We start from the raw sequence: 13,197 nt of genomic DNA, 5'->3' as shown, positions 1-13,197 counted from the left end.
CGAACGCACAGCACCTCCGCGATCTGCACACGTTCAGCTCGGTGACGTCCCTCAAACTCTAGATCCAGCTGAGGTCGAGGGAGAGTTTCGTCGGCATGATGGCGTGGTAACGGTGATGATGAAGTTACCGACACAGGGCTTCGCCTAAGCACTACTTTGGTACCTCCCTGCTAAACTAATAGCGAGGAAAAAGAGGGGGCCGAATCCTACTAGGAGTGGAGTCCTAGTAGGACTCCCCCCCCCTTGGCGCGCCCCCTTGGTGGCCGGCCTCCTCCTCCCCTCCTTTATATACGGGGGGCAGTGGGGCATCCCAAAGCACAACAGTTGTTCTCTTAGTCGTGTGCGGTGCCCCCCTCCATAGTTTACTCCTCCGGTCATAGCGTCGTAGTGCTTAGGTGAAGCCCTGTGCGGATCACATCACCATCACCGTCACCACGCTGTTGTGCTGACGAAACTCTCCCTCGACCCTCTGCTGGATCAAGAGTTCGAGGGACGTCATCGAGCTGAACGTGTGCTGAACTCGGAGGTGCCGTATATTCGGCACTAGATCATTTGGATCATGAAGACGTTCGACTACATCAACCGCGTTAACCTAACGCTCCCGCTTTCGGTCTATGAGGGTACGTGGACACACTCTCCCCCTCTCGTTGCTATGCATCTCCTAGATAGATCTTGCGTGATCGTAGGAATTTTTTTGAAATTGCATGCTACATTCCCCAATAGTGGTGGCGGCCTCATGGGAAGCGGTGACCACCACCGCATCGCAAAGTAACCCCATTGTGCCTGTGGAACCGTTTAGGTGGCCCACGGCGTCGACTTCCAAAATGGAGGCCATATCCGCCTCCATGGTTTGCAGACGAAATGAGAAGGAGGCACGGCTTGCTTGCCGCACAAGGCTACGGGCACACCTTGAAGCGAAGGTCGTGAGGAGGAGCAAGTGGAATCGCACGCCGGCATGGGCAGCGAGGAGGAAGCCCTCCATGCCTACATCATCATGAAGTGACGAAGGAGTGTGATCCATGTCATGGCAGAAGTGCAAAGCAGAGCGGTCCATGCCATGGTCGGACTACCTCCCAAGGAGAAGGACGAGGACGAGGACGGATCGGACAACCAGCAGTGAGCAGATTCGCCTCGATCTGTTTTGCATCTTCGACCATTACTTCCGCAAGGAATACGACAAGGACAAGGGAGACCATGCATGAACTTCTTCCGTTGTTGTTTCCTTCATAGTTAAGTAGAATGTGTCAAATTTTGGTAGTTCGATGACTTGTGTTCAACTACGTATTTTTAACGTTGCATGAGTCTGGTATGGATTTGTGGATTTGGTTTGATGGATCCAGTTGTGGAGGCGTACTTTTAATGCATTCCCGGTCAATGTATGCGGATGCTCCCGCGCACGGTCGTGAATGTATATGGGCCCGGATTAGGCAACTCCTACACTAGATTCTCTAAGCAATTGAACAGCGATTCAACCACTTTCATGAGTGAATTGAATGTATGCCACACGCTCTGCCTCCATGAGATTGCCATGTGATACGTATCCAATGTATCTATATTTTTAATTGTTTCATGCTATATAGTATCAATCTTGGATGTTTTATATAACTTTTTGTTCTATTTTATATCATTTTCTGGTACTAACCTATTAACCCAGTGTCAAGTGCTAGTTGTTGTTTTCTGCTTGTTTTTGGTTTTTCAGTAAATTAGTATCAAACGGAGTCCAAATGCTATGGAACTTTTTGATGATTTTTTCTAGACAAGAGAGACCTTAGAAGCTTTGGGGGGATACCAGACAAGAAGCGAGGGGACGGCAAGGCAACAGGGCACGCACAGGGGATAGGCGCGCCCTGATGCATGCCTTGTGGGCCCCACGTGGCTCCGACTGGCCTAATTTCACCTCTATAAATTGTCTAAAATCAGGAAGTCAACAGAGAGCCACCCCAAACACTTTTTTCTCCGCTGCAAGTTTCTGTTCTTCCGTGATCCCATCTAGAGGCATTTTTCGGCACTCTGTTGGAGGGGGGATCGATCACACGGAGGGCTTCTATGTCATCTTTGTTGCCTTCTGTTGATGCGTGAGTAGTTTACCACAGACCTATGAGTTCATAGCTTGTATCTAGATGACTTCTTGTCTCTTTGATATTCAATACAATGCTCTCCTCGATGTTCTTGGAGTTCTATTCAATGTAATTTTTTTTGCGGTGTGTTTGTTGGGATCAGATGAATTGTAGGTTTATGATCAGATTATTCATGAATATTAATTAAGTCTTTTCGAAAAATTCACTTTGGTTCATAGGTGTAGATGCACCCATTGTCTAAATACGTATTTTAAAAAGTAAAAAAATGAGAAAAAATCATGCATGTACATCTGGACATTATATGTTCGTGCACAAAGTTTTGCTAAAAAGGGAATTTTTTGTGGCTTGTGTAAAAAAGACAATTTTCGATGCTTGATTATAGCTATTCAGGAAATATTTTTAAATCTTTTTTATACATGCCACAAAAATGTTCTTTCTTTGTGAATTTCTGTGCGAATATAGAATGTCTAGATGTACACGCGAAATTATTGTTCGATTTAAAAAAATTGAACTGTGTTATATATATAATAGGTGTATCTACACCTATGAGCCAAAACACCACTCTCAGTCTTTTCTGAATTCTTTTATGCATGATTATTATAGCATTGTATTTCTCTCCAATCTATCCATTTAGTTTGGCCAACTAGATTGATTTTTTCTTGCAATGGGGGTGGTGTTTTATGATGGGTTCAATCTTGCGGTGTTCAGTCCCAGTGACACAAAGGGACATGACACGTATTTGTATTATTATCATTAAGGATAAAAATATGAGGTTTATTCGTATTGCTTGGGTTTACTTTTTCTACATCATGTCATCTTACTTAAGACGTTACTCTGTTTTCATTAATTGAATATCCTAGATGTATGCTGGATAGCGGTCGATGGGTGAAGTAATAATACTAGATGTAGAAAGGAGTCGGTCTACTTGTCTCGGACGTGATGCCTATATACATGATCATTGCCTTGAATATCGTTATAACTATACGCTTTTCTATCAATTGCCCAACAGTAATTTCTTCACCCATCGTAGTTATGTGCTCGAGAGAGAAGCCTCTAGTGAACACTATGGCCCCTGGGTCTACTTTTATCATATATAAAAACACAAAAATACCTTGTTGCACTTTTATTTATTTTATTTTGTTTTTCAATTTATGTTATCACCCACCACTACGAGATTTGATCCTTGCAAATAACCGCCAAGGGGATTGACAACCCCCTTGTTCGCGTTGGGTGCAAGTATTTGCTTTTGTGTGTGTGCATGTGCTGCTAACAAGGTTCTGCGTGGTTCACCTACTGGATTGATAACCTTGGTTCTTAAGCGAGGGAAATACGTATCTCTAATGTATTGCTTCATCCTCTCCTCTTCGGAGAAATCCCAACGCAGCTCACAAGTAGCACCATGTCAATGCCATATACCCAAGAGATGACGAGAAATGCCAATGTTGTTGATGAGGTCGGAGAGACCAAACTAACAAGAAGAGAAGTAGGTTTTGCAAGTACAAGACCGAGGAAGACAAAGCTTTGTGAGAAGCTTGGGTCAACATCTCTCTCGATGCCACGTTAGGCACCGACCAAACAAAGGACAATTTTTTTTCAAAGGATCACGGAGTACTACAATAACAATGTGACCATTCGCTCCAGCCACACAATCAGATTTCTCACTCCTCATTGGAGTGTGATCTAAGATCAATGCAACTGGTGGGAATAATATGTTGAGCTAGTCAACCTTGCGTCGCTAGGTGGAGTGCCCATCGACGAGTATGAACCCGTCATTCAAGCTCTTTACAAGGAGAGTGATGTCTACTACACAAACTTCTTCTTGTAGACGTTGTTGGGCCTCCAAGTGCAGAGGTTTCTAGGACAGTAGCAAATTTCCCTCAAGTGGATGACCTAAGGTTTATCAATCCGTAGGAGGCATAGGATGAAGATGGTCTCTCTCAAGCAACCCTGCAACCAAATAACAAAGAGTCTCTTGTGTCCCCAACACACCCAATACAATGGTAAATTGTATAGGTGCACTAATTCGGCGAAGAGATGGTGATACAAGAGGTATATGGATAGTAGATAATAGTATTTGTAATATGAAATTATAAAAACAGCAAGTTAACTAATGGTAAAAGTGAGCGTAAACGGTATTGCAATGCGTGGAAATAAGGCCTAGGGTTCATACTTTCGCTAGTGTAAGTTCCCTCAACAATACTAACATAATTGGATCACATAACTATCCATCAACATGCAACAAAGAGTCACTCCAAAGTCACTAATAGTGGAGAACGAACGAAGAGATTATGGTAGGGTACGAAACCACCTCAAAGTTATTCTTTCCAATCAATCCGTTGGGCTATTCCTATAAGTGTCACAAACAGCCCTAGAGTTCGTACTAGAATAACACCTTAAAACACAAATCAACCAAAACCCTAATGTCACCTAGATACTCCAATATCACCTCAAGTATCCGTGGGTATGATTATACGATATGCATCACACAATCTCAGATTCATCTATTCAACCAACACAAAGGACCTCAAAGAGTGCCCCAAAGTTTCTACCAGAGAATCACGACGATAACGTGTGCCAACCCCTATGCATAGGTTCCCAATGTCACGAAACCCGCAAGTTGATCACCAAGACATACATCAAGTGGCACGTGGTATCCCATTGTCACCACAGATATCCACGGCAAGACATACATCAAGTGTTCTCAAGTCTTTAAAGACTCAATCCGATAAGATAACTCCAAAGGGGAAACTCAATTCATTACAAGAGAGAAGAGGGGGAGGATAAACATAAGATCCAACTATAATAGCAAAGCTCGTGATACATCAAGATCGTGCCAAATCAAGAACACGAGAGAGATAGAGAGATCAAACACATAGCTACTGGTACATACCCTCAGCCCCGAGGGAGAACTACTCCCTCCTCGTCATGGAGAGCACCGGGATGATGAAGATGGCCACCGGTGAGGGTTCCCCCCTCCGGCAGGGTGCCGGAACAGGGTCCCGATTGACTTTTGGTGGCTACAGAGGCTTCTGGCGGCGGAACTCCTAATCTTTGTTGCATTCTGGAAGTTTTAGGGTATATGGACTTATATAGGCAGAAGAAGCACGTCAGGGGAGCCACGGGGGCCCCACGAGGCAGGGGGCGCGCCCCCCACCCTCGTGGGCAGCTCCCGTATCTTCTGACGTGGGGTCCAAGTCCATCAGGTGTGTTTCCTTCCAAAAATAACTTCTCCAATTGATTTCGTTCCGTTTCGACTCCGTCTGATATTCCTTTTCTTCAAACACTGAAATAGGCATAAAACAACAAATCTGGGCTGGGCCTCTGGTTAATAGGTTAGTCCCAAAAATAATATAAAAGTGGATAATAAAGCCCAATATTGCCTAAAACAGTAGATAATATAGCATGGAGCAATCAAAAATTATAGATACGTTGGAGACGTATCAAGCATCCCCAAGCTTAATTCCTGCTCGTCCTCGAGTAGGTGAATGATAAAAAGATAATTTTTGATGTGGAATGCTAGTTGGCATAATTTCAATGTAATTCTTCTTACTTGTGATATGAATATTCAGATCCATAAGATTCAAGACAATAGTTCATATTGACATAAAAATAATAATACTTCAAGCATACTAACTAAGCAATCATGTCTTCTCAAAATAACATGGCTAAAGAAAGCTATCCCTACAAAATCATATAGTCTGGCTATGCTCCATCTTCACCACACAACATATTTAAATCATGCACAACCCCGATGACAAGCCAAGCAATTGCTTCATACTTTTGATGTTCTCAAACTTTTTCAATCTTCACGCAATACATGAGCGTGAGCCATGGATATAGCACTATAGGTGGAATAGAATGGTGGTTGTGGAGAAGACAAAAAGGGAGAAGATAGTCTCACATCAACTAGGCGTATCAACGGGCTATGGAGATGCCCATCAATAGATATCAATGTGAGTGAGTAGGGATTGCCATGCAACGGATGCACTAGAACTGTAAATGTATGAAAGCTCAATAAAAGAAACTAGTGGGTGTGCATCCAACTTGCTTGCTCACGAAGACCTAGGGCATTTTGAGGAAGCCCATCATTGGAATATACAAGCCAAGTTCTATAATGAAATATTCCCACTAGTGTATGAAAGTGACAACATAGGAGACTCTCTATCATGAAGATCATGGTGCTACTTTGAAGCACAAGTGTGGAAAAAAAAGATAGTAGCATTTCCCCTTTTTATTTTATTTTTATTTTTTATTTGGCCTTCCTTTCTTTTGGCCTTTCTTTTTTTATTTGGCCTTTCTTTTTTTGGCCTTTTTTGGGACAATGCTCTATTGAATGATGATCATCACACTTCTATTTATTTACAACTCGATACTTAGAACAAGATATGACACTATATGAATGCCTCCGACGGTGTACCGGATGTGCAATGAATCAAGAGTGACATGTATGAAAGAATTATGAACGGTGGCTTTGCCACAAATACTATGTCAACTACATGATCATGCTAAGCAATATGACAATGATGGAGTGTGTCATAATAAACAAAACGGTGGAAAGTTGCATGGCAATATATATTGGAATGGCTATGAAAATTCCATAATAGGTAGGTATGGTGGCTGTTTTGAGGAAGGTATATGGTGGGTTTATGGTACCGGCAAAAGTTGCGCGGTACTAGAGAGGCTAGCAAAGGTGGAAGGGTGAGAGTGCGTATAATCCATGGACTCAACATTAGTCATAAAGAACTCACATACTTATTGCAAAAATCTATTAGTTATCGAAACAAAGTACTACGCGCATGCTCCTAGGGGGATAGATTGGTAGGAAAAGACCATCGCTCGTCCCCGACCGCCACTCATAAGGAAGACAATCAATAAATAAATCATGCTCCGACTTCATCACATAACGGTTCACCATACGTGCATGCTACGGGAATCACAAACTTCAACACAAGTATTTCTCAAATTCACAACTATTCAACTAGCATGACTCTAATATCACCATCTCCATATCTCAAAACAATTATCAAGTATCAAACTTCTCTTAGTATTCAACACACTCATAAGAGAATTTTATTATTCTTGAATACCTAGCATATTAGGATTTTTAGAAAATTACCATGCTATTTAATACTCTCAGAAGGATATAAGTGAAGCATGAGAGTTCATCTATTTCTTCAAAATAAAACTACCACCATGCTCTAAAAGATATAAGTGAAGCACTAGAGCAAATGACAAACTACTCCGAAAGATATAAGTGAAGATCAATGAGTAGTCGAATAATTATGCAACTATGTGAAGACTCTCTAACATTTAATAATTTCAGATCTTGATACTTTATTCAAACAGCAAGCAAAACAAAAGAAAATGACATCTAGTAATAGCAAACATCATGTGAAGAAGAAAAAACTTAGGATCAACCGATACTAACCGTTAATTGTTGAAGAAGAAAGGTGGAATGCCAACTGGGGCATCCCCAAGCTTAGATGCTTGAGACTTCTTGAAATATTATCTTGGGATGCCTTGGGCATCCCCAAGCTTGAGCTTTTGTGTCTCCTTAATTCCTCTCATATCACGGTCTCCCTAAATCTCAAAAGCTTCATCCACACAAAACTCAACAAGGACTCATGAGATAAGTTAGTATAAACCATTGCAAAAACCTTATCATACTCTACTGTAGCAAATCACTAAAATTATTATTCAACATTGCATACTAAATGCCTCTGCATATTTAATAGTCCTATCCTCAAATAGAATCATTAAAGAAGCAAACATATGCAAACAATGCAAACATAACAGCAATCTGCCTAAACAGGATAGTCTGTAAAAAATGCTGCAACATCCATACTTCCCTAACTCCAATAATTATGAAAGAAAATTCCCACTGTAGTAAATTTATCAGAGCTTAATATTCAAAAGGTTTCAACATTTTATCACATTCTAACTTTTCGAGGGAATTATTGCAACAGCGGTAAACTTTCAGTTTTCAAACAGCAACATGTATACTTGTAACATAGGCATAGTAAAGGCTATCAATGCCACTTTTATTGAAATAAAAGATGCAAAACATTGTTCTAAATAATATCAAGCAAATCCTAACAAAATAAATTGACACTCCAAGAAAAACACATATCATGTGGCGAATAAAAATATAGCTCCAAGTAAAGTTACCGATGAACGAAGACGAAAGAGGGGATGCCTTCTGGGGCATCCCCAAGCTTAGGCTCTTGGCTATCCTTGAATATTACCTTGGGGTGCCTTGGGCATCCCCAAGCTTAGCCTCTTGCCACTCCTTATTCCATAGTCCATCGAATCCTTACCCAAAACTTGAAAACTTCACAACACAAAACTTAACAGAAAACTCGCAAGCTCTGTTAGCGAAAGAAAACAAAACACCACTTCAAGGTACTGTAATGAACTCATTCTTTATTTATATTGGTGTTAGCCCTACTTGTGACGCCCCGTGACCGATGTGCCAGGTGTCTTCCCGTTATTCGCTGTTGTTGCCTTATCTTTCGCTTGCGTGTTGCATCTTGCCATGTCATCATCCGCATTGCATCATCATGTTTTCAAAACTTGCATCCGTCCCGGTCTCCTCGTTCCGTCTGTTGTCCGTTCTAAGCCCAGACACACTTGCACGCGCCCGCGGCATGTCCAAAATATTATTTTATAAGTGGCCGGAAAATGTTCTCGGAATGGGATGAAAGTTGGTGTGTGGTCTTATTATAGTGTAGATAGACCGCCTGTCAAATTTCATTGCATTCAGAGATCGTTTGTTGCCCCAACGGATAAATATAGCGGCAATAGTAGCTGGTCTTTTCGTCGGACATTTTCGGTCTCCAGAAACCGTGCCGTACTACATCTCTCCTCTCCCCTCTCAACCTAACCCTCCTACACATCCCACTTCCACTCATCCTGCAGCCCACCTACTCCATCCTCGCGACCGGAGCCATCGGATCGCGATCAGAGGGTCCGAAAACCCCCTAAACCCCCTAACCCTAGAACCTGCCCTATATAAACCTTCCCCCCTTCCATTTTGGGCAGCTACCTACCCCTCCTCCTAAATTTCCGTGCCCCCAATCATCTTCCAGCTGCCTCCCACCTCCTCTCCTCGAAATCCGGCGCCGGCCAACCCCTCAAGTGCCACTTGGCGCCGCCCAACTGGCCAGCCGCCACGGGTCAGGCCCTCTCCACCTCTCCCGTGGTGCCACGTCGCCCAACCACCTCCTCCCACCGCCGTGGCCCTGCTAGGCCCATCCGCAGCCCGTCCCAGGCCGAGATGGGCCCGAGCCGCCACCGCCCGTCCAGCGCCCTGGATCCCTCACCCACTCCAGCGTGCGGGCCGCCGCCTCCGATCCGGATCGGGAGAGCCCCGATTCCCTCCCTCGCGTTCGTGCCGTCTCCGCTGTCTGGCCTCCCGCCGGCGACCACCGCTGCCATGGTGAGCCCCGACCTCGCCGTCCTTCTTCTCCCTGCCAACCGAGCTCATCGCTCTCTCCCTCCCGTTCTGCAGGATGCCATGATGCCGCCGGAGTCCGCCGCTGACGCCAGGAACGGAGAGTCAGCTCCAGATCGGGCCTCTGGAGCTCAGCCTCAGCCTCCTCCTTGCCTCCTCGACCCCCCCGGCGACCCGCCTTGCCAAGCCGCCGCCGCCACCATTGCCCTGCTCAGGCTCGAGCTGAACAGCGGTTCGATCCCCTGCCTCCCCTGCTTCGTGGTCGCGTTGACCAAGGCCCAGCCTACCCTTGGCCCATCCGCGCAAACCTAGCAGCTGCGCCAGATCCGCTAGGCCAGCCGGCCTGCTAAGGCCCGCGGTGAGCAGCCCAATTCTTCTCAGTTTCAGCCCATAGTTGTTTTTTTTTCTGTGTGCTGCGAATTTGTCCATTTATCCTGAGACTGCAGTTTTTACAGTATAGCCCCTCTAGTCCATGCATATCGTAACTCTCAATCCGTGCATCATATGTAAAAACTTTAAATATGAAAGATGCTTAAAATTTCATCTAGTTTAATAATATGCCACTTTCATCCATGTTTAAAATGCTTAAAATGATGTTTGCTTTAATTTGCTCCTATGCCATGCTAAAATGCTTTAATTCATAACTAAATAACCGTAACTCGGAATTTAATAATCTTTATATGTAAATGGGGTGGGAAAATGCCTAGTTTAACATGGTGCATTCATCTTGTATGTTTAACAACCCTAAAATTGTGTTTAGGGCAGAACAGTACCATTACCAAAATTATGCACATGAGGAGTTTCCGGACTTGTTGTTTTGTTGTTCCGGCCTCATTTAAACTTTCCTAGATAGATAGTTTCATTATGCTTCACCTCTTGCCATGATAACAACATTTAATCTTGTTGGGTACATAAACGAGAGGGAACTAAATAAGTCATGTGGTGTTTTCTTCAATATGCAACTCCGTTGCATATTGAGCTCCACTTAATTTGTAGGGTTGTTTGTGCATTTTGCCATGCCATGCCTCATTAAACCGGACATGCATCATACTTGGTTGTGCATCATGCCATGTCCATGTGTTGTTTGCTTACTATGTTGTGTGCTTCTTTCCGGTGTTGCTTCTTCAGGTTGGTTCCGATAACATCGTGTTTGTGAGGATCCGTTCGACTACGTCCGTTTGTCTTCTTCATGGACTCGTTCTTCTTCCTTGCGGGATTTCAGGCAAGATGACCATACCCTCGAAATCACTTCTATCTTTGCTTGCTAGTTGCTCGCTCTTTTGCTATGCCTATGCTACGATACCTACCACTTGCTTATAATGCCTCCCATATTGTTAAACCAAGCCCCTAACCCACCTTGTCCTAGCAAACCGTTGTTTGGCTATGTTACCGCTTTGCTCAGCCCCTCTTATAGCGTTGTTAGTTACAGGTGAAGATGAAGTTTGTTCCTTGTTGGAACATGGAGATGTTGTTCCTTGTTGGAACATGTTTACTTGTTGGGATATCACAATATCTCTTATTTAATTAATTCATCTATATACTTGGTAAAGGGTGGAAGGCTCGGCCTTATGCCTGGTGTTTTGTTCCACTCTTGCCGCCCTAGTTTCCGTCATATCGGTGTTATGTTCCCGGATTTTGCGTTCCTTACGCGGTTGGGTTATAATGGGAACCCCTTGAAAGTTCGCCTTGAATAAAACTCCTCCAGCAATGCCCAACATTGGTTTTACCATTCGCCACCTAGCCTCTTTTTCCCTTGGGTTTCGCGGACTCAGGGGTCATCTTTATTTTAACCCCCCCGGGCCAGTGCTACTCTGAGTGTTGGTCTGAACTAAGCTGCCCGCGGGGCCACCTCGGGGAAACTTAAGGGTTGGTTTTACTCGTGGCTAGTCTCATCTGAGTGTGCCCTGAGAACGAGATATGTGCAGCTCCTATCGGGATTTGTCGGCACATTCGGGCGGTGTTGCTGGACTTGTTTTACCATTTTTGAAATGTCTTGTAACCTGGATGCCGAGTCTGATCGGAATGTCTTGGGAGAAGGAATATCCTTCATTGACCATGAGAGGTTGTGATGGGCTAAGTTGGGACACCCCTGCAGGGATTTGAACTTTCGAAAGCCGTGCCCGCGGTTATGGGCAGATGGGAATTTGTTAATGTCCGGTTGTAGAAAACCTAAAGTTGACCTTAATTAAAACACATCAACCGCGTGTGTAACCGTGATGGTCTCTTCTCGGCGGGGTCCGGGAAGTGAACACGGTGTTGGAGTCATGCTTGACGTAGGTTGCTCTAGGATCACTTCTTGATTATAGATTCTTGACCGTGCTTTTGCCTTCTCTTCTCACTCTCATTTGCGTTGTTAGCCACCATATATGCTAGTCGCCTGCTGCAGCTCCACCTCATACCTTTTACCTTACCCATAAGCTTAAATAGTCTTGATCGCGAGGGTGTGAGATTGCTGAGTCCCTGTGGCTCACAGATACTTCCAAAACCAGTTTGCAGGTGTCGATGAAACCATACAGGTGACGCAACCAAGCTCAAGGAGGAGCTCGATGAAGATCTTGTCGTTTGTGTTTTTTCGTGCTAGTTGATCAGTAGTGGAGCCCAGTCGGGACGATCGGGATCTGTGTAGCATTTGGGGTAGTCTTCTTTAATTTTGGTTCCGTAGTCAGACCTTGATTGTATCTGGTTGATGTAATGTTATATTCATGTATTGTGTGAAGTGGCGATTGTAAGCCAACTATGTATCGCTTTCCCTTATGTATTACATGGGCTGTGTGAAGATTACCTCACTTGCGACATTGCTTTCAATGCGGTTATGCCTCTTAGTCGTGCTTCGACACGTGGGAGATATAGCCGCATCGAGGGCGTTACAAGTTGGTATCAGAGCCTTCCCCGACCTTAGGAGCCCCCTGCTTGATCGAATCGCTGGCGTTATTGAGTCTAGAAATGTTTTGAGTCATTTAGGAATTATATATATCGGAGAGTTAGGACTTCTTTTTACTCCTCGGTCCCTTCGTCGCTCTGGTGAGGCATCCTGACGTAGAGTTTTGACTCTTCTCTTCTCAAATTTCACTAAATTTTTTTAGGATCACGCGGGTATCTTGGAATCGTTCCGATGGTTTTGTGACGAGAACATTGTTCTTGGTGCCTCCTGACATTTAGGGGTTGTGGCAGTGTCCCGGGGAGTTGAGCTCTGAGGTGTTGTCATCACAATTTTATCGTTGCAGTTCTGGAATACCTGAGTTTAGTTTCACCGACATCGAAAATCTCTTTTATGCAGTTGTTGGTGAGATAACCTCGACGGCACCCAGTACTGGGGCGGGAGTTCAGGAGTATTGCCATAACTCGTATAACGGATGCTTCTCGAAGGTTGAGGTAAACGATTTTTGAAGGTTTCTTGGTTATGTGTTGAAGGATGGATACAGCTGGATGTAGGATTTGTTAGTTTTGGGTGAGATATTATGCTTCCCCTGTATCCCCAACACCTGATTGCATAACCGGAAAATTTCGAGAGTTTATAAGTGTGAATTCAAGTATCTCCTAGGATATCTTTTCGAAAGATGTATGATATGAAATTGGGGTTCGACGTCTAGTGGTCTGCCTATCCACGGTTGGTTTTATAGTGGTCTCGTTGTGTCTTAAAGAGTCCTTGGCTATGCCGACTCGGGG

This window comes from Triticum urartu, chromosome 6 (genome assembly GCF_003073215.2).
Source record: "Triticum urartu cultivar G1812 chromosome 6, Tu2.1, whole genome shotgun sequence".
NCBI lineage: Eukaryota > Viridiplantae > Streptophyta > Magnoliopsida > Poales > Poaceae > Triticum > Triticum urartu.
This window is presented reverse-complemented; position numbering follows the sequence as displayed.